Genomic DNA, 7261 nt, shown 5'->3' on the forward strand with positions numbered 1-7261 from the left:
CTGAGGTAGAGCCTGTGTGTGTACGGTGATGATGGGTAAGGTAGTGCCTGCGTGTGCGGTGATGATGATGGGGGCGGTAGTGCCGGGATGTGTGTGATGATGATGAGTGCGGTAGTGCCGGGATGTGTGATGATGATGAGTGCGGTAGTGCCGGGGTGTGTGATGATGATGAGTGCGGTAGTGCCGGGATGTGTGTGATGATGATGAGTGCGGTAGTGCCGAGGTGTGTGATGATGACGATGAGTGCGATAGTGCCGGGATTTGTGTGATGATGATGAGTGCGGTAGTGCCTGCGTGTGCGGTGATGATGATGGGGGCGGTAATGCCGGGATGTGTGTGACAATGATGAGTGCGATAGTGTCAGGATTTGTGTGATGATGATGAGTGCGGTAGTGCCGGGATGTGTGTGATGATGATGAGTGCGGTAGTGCCGAGGTGTGTGATGATGATGAGTGCGATAGTGCCGGGATGTGTGTGATGATGATGAGTGCGGTAGTGCCTGCGTGTGCGGTGATGATGATGGGGGCGGTAATGCCGGGTTGTGTGTGACGATGATGAGTGCGATAGTGCCAGGATTTGTGTGATGATGATGAGTGCGGTAGTGCCGGGATGTGTGTGATGATGATGAGTGCGGTAGTGCCGAGGTGTGTGATGATGATGAGTGCGATAGTGCCGGGATGTGTGTGATGATGATGAGTGCGGTAGTGCCTGCGTGTGCGGTGATGATGATGGGGGCGGTAATGCCGGGTTGTGTGTGATGATGATGAGTGCGGTAGTGCCGGGGTGTGTGATGATGATGAGTGCGGTAGTGCCGGGATGTGTGTGATGATGATGAGTGCGGTAGTGCCAGGATGTGTGTGATGATGATGAGTGCGGTAGTGCCGGGGTGTATGATGATGATGGGTGCGGTAGTGCCGGGGTGTGTGATGATGATGGGTGCGGTAGTGCCGGGGTGTGTGATGATGATGGGTGCGGTAGTGCCGGGATGTGTGTGATGATGATGGGGGCGGTAGTGCCTGGATGTGTGTGATGATGATGAGTGCGGTAGTGCCGGGGTGTGTGATGATGATGGGTGCGGTAGTGCCGGGATGTGTGTGATGATGATGGGTGCGGTAGTGTCGGGATGTGTGTGATGATGATGGGTGTGGTAGTGCCGGGATGTGTGATGATGATGATGAGTGCGGTAGTGTCGGGGTGTGTGATGATGATGGGGGCAGTAGTGCCGGGATGTGTGTGATGATGATGAGTGCGGTAGTGCCTGCGTGTGCGGTGATGATGGTCTCTCTCTCTCGCGGCTAGAAAACTTAACGCAACGATTATTTCCCAGGAATCCGTTGCCTTGATATCACACCATTTGCAAGGCATCCGTCACATGCGTCACACAACGCAATGCAACGCATGCCATTCAACGCAAGTGTGAAAGTAGCCATAGTCGGGTGAGAGCGGAATGGGTGTTTTTCCTGAGGTCAAAATTTTCAATATGTAAAACTTTCAAAAGGAAAAAAATTGAGTAGCAGGGGCATTGTCAGCGCTGAACATCTAGATCTCCAGGCAAGTACTACTTTCAGCATCAATGTGACACCAATACAGTTAGATCCTGTGGTAGACCAGGGAGCCATAGGCTCCCTGCACCACCAATTTCCGTCCTGTAGGCTGCAGGAAATCAGCGTTCTCTGGCAAGGTGGCCCAATGACGTCACTGCATTGCACTGTCTAGGCCAGCTCGATCTGCGCGAGGAAGAAGAGGACTTAGTCACGTGGGTAAGGAAAAACTTTGCAGGACTGGTACAAAGTTGATATTATTTTGTCAGTTGTACTGAGGGTGTTTCATTAATTCTTAAGGAGGCATTTATTCTAAAAGGGTCAATCAGAGTGATATTATTTGTTTTAACTGGGGTTCAGGGGGCATTATTACTGATATAGGGGATAAAATAGTCACCTTTCCCTGTGGCATGGCAACTCTCTGGGCACCTATTTCTCTGGGCCATTTGTGTAAGGGTAAGAAAAAAATAGTATGTAGTTCAGCATACAACAAAAGGATTTGCACCAAAGGTTTTGGTTGGAAAATAAAGCATACATGTGGAAAAAGTAGGTATTTAAAAAAGTCAAGACATGTGTAGCACCTAAACTGCAATGCCCTGCACCTGAGGTAAGAGACATGACTATATCAGGAAAACTGTACTACATTTCTAATTGGAGGTAATTGCTAATATTATTATTATATGTACTGCATATTGGGATAGGATCATGGACATGGGAATACCTCTTTAAGCTTTGTTGTGCTTAAAGGGATATTTCCACCTCCAAGATCCTATTCCAATATGTAGTAGGTGTAATAATTAAAATATTAGTAAATACCTCCATTTATAAATATAGCATAGTTATCCTGATTAGCTTCGTCACTTACCTCATGTGCAGGGCATTGTAGCAGCTTACGTATCCATGACTACAATCACGAGCAACTAAATTATTAACAGTCACTATATGAATGGTCATAGTAAACCCCTGCACATGAGGTGAGCGACATAGCTAACCAGGAGATCTATACTACATTTCTAACTTTTGGTATTTGCTAATATTATTATTATTATTATTATTATTATTATTATTATACCTACTACCGTATATATTGAAATAGGATCTTGGAGATGGGAATAACCCTTTAAAGCAAAGATGTAAATTGAGCTGTGCCTGAGATGATGGTTGGAAGACCAGATAACAGTGTGTTATGCCCTCGGAAAAGGGATGTCATGGGGTTGGGGACATAATAGGGCCTTAATTTAAGGGGTTATCTCATTAAGACCCCTCTGTCTCCCCTTCCTCATTAGGTATAGTAAAAAGCTTGCATTCTGACAGACGTGGCCTATTCATGTATTGCACAGCCATTCATTTGAATTGCCACCCAGAAAGACTATATTGCAGTCACGGCAAGGGAAATTTATTGCAGATAACAGCTGATTGGCCAGCGTCAATGTACAGTTAGGTCCAGAAATATTTGGACAGTGCCACAATTTTCGCGAGTTGGGCTCTGCATGCCCCCACATTGGATTTGAAATGAAACCTCTACAACAGAATTCAAGTGCAGATTGTAACGTTTAATTTGAAGGTTTGAACAAAAATATCTGATAGAAATTGTAGGAATTGTACACATTTCTTTACAAACACTCCACATTTTAGGAGGTCAAAAGTAATTGGACAAATAAACCAAACCCAAACAAAATATTTTTATTTTCAATATTTTGTTGCGAATCCTTTGGAGGCAATCACTGCCTTAAGTCTGGAACCCATGGACATCACCAAACGCTGGGTTTCCTCCTTCTTAATGCTTTGCCAGGCCTTTACAGCCGCAGCCATCAGGTCTTGCTTGTTTGTGGGTCTTTCTGTCTTAAGTCTGGATTTGAGCAAGTGAAATGCATTCTCAATTGGGTTAAGATCTGGTAATTGACTTGGCCTTTGCAGAATGTTCCACTTTTTTGCACTCATGAACTCCTGGGTAGCTTTGGCTGTATGCTTGGGGTCATTATCCATCTGTACTATGAAGCGCCGTCCGATCAACTTTGCGGCATTTGGCTGAATCTGGGCTGAAAGTATATCCCGGTACACTTCAGAATTCATCCGGCTACCCTTGTCTGCTGTTATGTCATCAATAAACACAAGTGACCCAGTGCCATTGAAAGCCATGCATGCCCATGCCATCACGTTGCCTCCACCATGTTTTACAGAGGATGTGGTGTGCCTTGGATCATGTGCCGTTCCCTTTCTTCTCCAAACTTTTTTCTTCCCATCATTCTGGTACAGGTTGATCTTTGCCTCATCTGTCCATAGAATACTTTTCCAGAACTGAGCTGGCTTCATGAGGTGTTTTTCAGCAAATTTAACTCTGGCCTGTCTATTTTTGGAATTGATGAATGGTTTGCATCTAGTTGTGAACCCTTTGTATTTACTTTCATGGAGTCTTCTCTTTACTGTTGACTTAGAGACAGATACACCTACTTCACTGAGAGTGTTCTGGACTTCAGTTGATGTTGTGAACGGGTTCTTCTTCACCAAAGAAAGTATGCGGCGATCATCCAACTCTGTTGTCATCCGTGGACGCCCAGGCCTTTTTGAGTTCCCAAGCTCACCAGTCAATTCCTTTTTTCTCAGAATGTACCCGACTGTTGATTTTGCTAATCCAAGCATGTCTGCTATCTCTCTGATGGATTTTTTCTTTTTTTTCAGCCTCAGGATGTTCTGCTTCACCTCAATTGAGAGTTCCTTAGACCGCATGTTGTCTGGTCACAGCAACAGCTTCCAAATGCAAAACCACACACCTGTAATCAACCCCAGACCTTTTAACTACTTCATTGATTACAGGTTAACGAGGGAGATGCCTTCAGAGTTAATTGCAGCCCTTAGAGTCCCTTGTCCAATTACTTTTGGTCCCTTGAAAAAGAGGAGGCTAAGCATTACAGAGCTATGATTCCTAAACCCTTTCTCCGATTTGGATGTGAAAACTCTCATATTGCAGCTGGGAGTGTGCACTTTCAGCCCATATTATATATATAATTGTATTTCTGAACATGTTTTTGTAAACAGCTAAAATAACAAAACTTGTGTCACTGTCCAAATATTTCTGGACCTAACTGTATATAAAGGCTGCTATGTGGAGGGCTGCCTGCACAGCAGGGTCTACATCATTTTTCTATTTTTGGCCTAGTGACAAAAGCCCCATCACCACCATGTCTGAGTTCTGACTTCTGACCCCAGGTTTTACCACTTACTAACTACAACGTAATAAAATGCTTACAGAAAACACGTCTATCATATTCTTCACTGTGACAATAATAAATCACCTGTGGCGCCAGAGAGGCAGCAATATACTGTTATGCCTAAAATAAAAGATACGACTGCATATTTCCACAGTTGGTGTTATGTTTTACATAGGATAGTGTCAGGACAGAAGCGTACAGCAGCTGGAGAATGTCAAATAGTACAGTAGTCAAGGAGGCAGACAGATTCCTCAGGTTACTGCCTCCAAGTGCCTCATCCGGCATCTAGTAGATACTTTATTCTGATATTGCAAGCGGTATTGTCTTTGAGAGACCACAGAACAAGTATTTCTTTAACTCTTTGCTGAGCTGTGGTTTTCATTGATCCCGTTTTGGAGTATATAGGACATCTCTACTACTTTTCTTTTGTACTTTTTAATGGGATGTGCAGTGACTGGAAAAAAGGCAGTTCTAGTGCTTTGATTGTTTTTTTTTCTGCATTTAACTTATGGGTAGTGAAGGGCGAACCCGGACTGTAAAATTCGGGATCCATGCCGGATACCTAGTATCCGTGCACTGACCCCGCACATGTAGTTCTCAGGGAACTCTGTGTAACTATCCGGATCCAGGCATCCAGATAATTAAAAAAAAAAAGGAAAAAGAAAGAAAATAAGGAATAAAGCAGGAGCGTTATACTTACCGAGTTTCCCACGTGGCTGAAACACTACTTCCAGGGCTGCGTATTACCCTCATACATATTCACTGCTTCCCTCGCCCACCAGCAGTTCTCCTGTCTGTGACTGTGATTAGTTGCAGTCAGACCGCGCCCCCACACTATGTGACAGCGTGTCTGACTGCCTGGAATCACACATGCTGTCTGCATGTCTATAGTGGTGTAAAAAGAAATAAATACAAAAAAAATGGCGTAGGGTCCCCCATGTTATGAAACCCAGCACAGACAAGCATACAGCTACAGGCTGCAGCCCCAGCTGTGTGCTTATCTTGGCTGTGTATCAAAATAAGAGGCACCCCATGCAGCTTTTTTTTAAATAAATAAATAAATTTAAATAAATAATTAAAACAACTATCTTGTGGTCTCCCCAGTTTTGATACCAAGCCATGATAAAGCCAACAGCTGGGGGCTGGTTTTCTCAGGTTGGGAAGACCCATGGTTATTGGGCCCCCTAACCTAAAAATAGCAGCCTGCAGCCGCCCAGAATTGTTGCATCCATTAGACGCAACAAACACATCACTTTACTCGGCTCATCCTGATTGCCCTAGTTCGATGGCAATCGGGGTAATATAAGGGGTTAATGACAGCTCACAGCATGTGTGATTCTAAGCAGTAACACACGCTGTCACACAGGATGGGGGCGTAGTCTGACTGCAACCAATCAGAGACATCGGGACTGCAGTGAGTGGGGGAAGCAATGAATATGTATGAGGGTAATGAGCAGCCCCAGAAGTAGTGTTACGACCGTGCAAGAGACTTAGTAAGTATAATGCGCTTGCCCTAATCCCCCTATTCCTCCTACCACAATTTTAAAGCACAATATTTGGGTTCCTATAGACTTATATGGGGATCAGCATTCGGGCAGATATCCGGGATTAAATCCGGTCATGAGCCACTTTTTTTTTTATTTTTTAAATCCAGTTGGACCCACCGATCCCGAATATCTGTGGGTTCGCCCATCACTACTTATGGGTTAAATAATCTTGTGACTTTTATCATCACGACGATACCGAATTGCTTTCATTTTTAGATTTCTTGTTGGTTTTTTTTTTTATTTATAACCTCTTCGCGACACAGCCAATTTTTGTTTTTGCGTTTTTGTTTTTCCCTCCCCTTCTTCCCAGAGCCATAACTGTTTTTTATTTTTCTGTCAACATAGCCATGTGGCCAAGGGGTTGTTTTTTGCGGGACAAGTGGTAGCTTTGAATGATGCCATTAATTTTATCACATGGTGCACTGGAAAATATGAAAAAAACTTCAAGTCGGTTGAAATTGCAAAAAAAAAGTGCATAAGCATATGAGGGCTTGGTTTTGAGGGACAAGTTGTACTTTTTAATGATACCCTTCATTTTACCACATAGCATATTGGAGACCGGGGAAAAAAATCCAAATGTTGATAAATTGTGAAAAAGACAGAATTCTGACATGGTTTTTGGGAATTATTTTTACAGTGTACATTGTCTGATAGAAATGACCTGGCAATATGATTCTCATCATCATCAGGACGATCATGGCGATACCAAACTTGTCCATTTTATAAAAATTATTTTTGTGTTGAAATAAAAAAATCAGAAGTTTGCAAAAAAACATGTTGGGGGGGTTGTGTCGCCATTTTCCAAGACCCATAATTTTTTTAATTTTAGGTCTATGGAGCCATGTGATGGCTTATTATTTGTGGGCTGAGACAATGTTTTATTTATACCATTTTGGAATAGATATGACATTTTTATAGTTTCTTACAGCATTTTTCTGTGGTATTGAAGCGACCACAAAAACTT

This window comes from Anomaloglossus baeobatrachus, chromosome 4, assembly GCF_048569485.1.
Source record: "Anomaloglossus baeobatrachus isolate aAnoBae1 chromosome 4, aAnoBae1.hap1, whole genome shotgun sequence".
Taxonomy (NCBI): Eukaryota; Metazoa; Chordata; class Amphibia; order Anura; family Aromobatidae; genus Anomaloglossus; species Anomaloglossus baeobatrachus.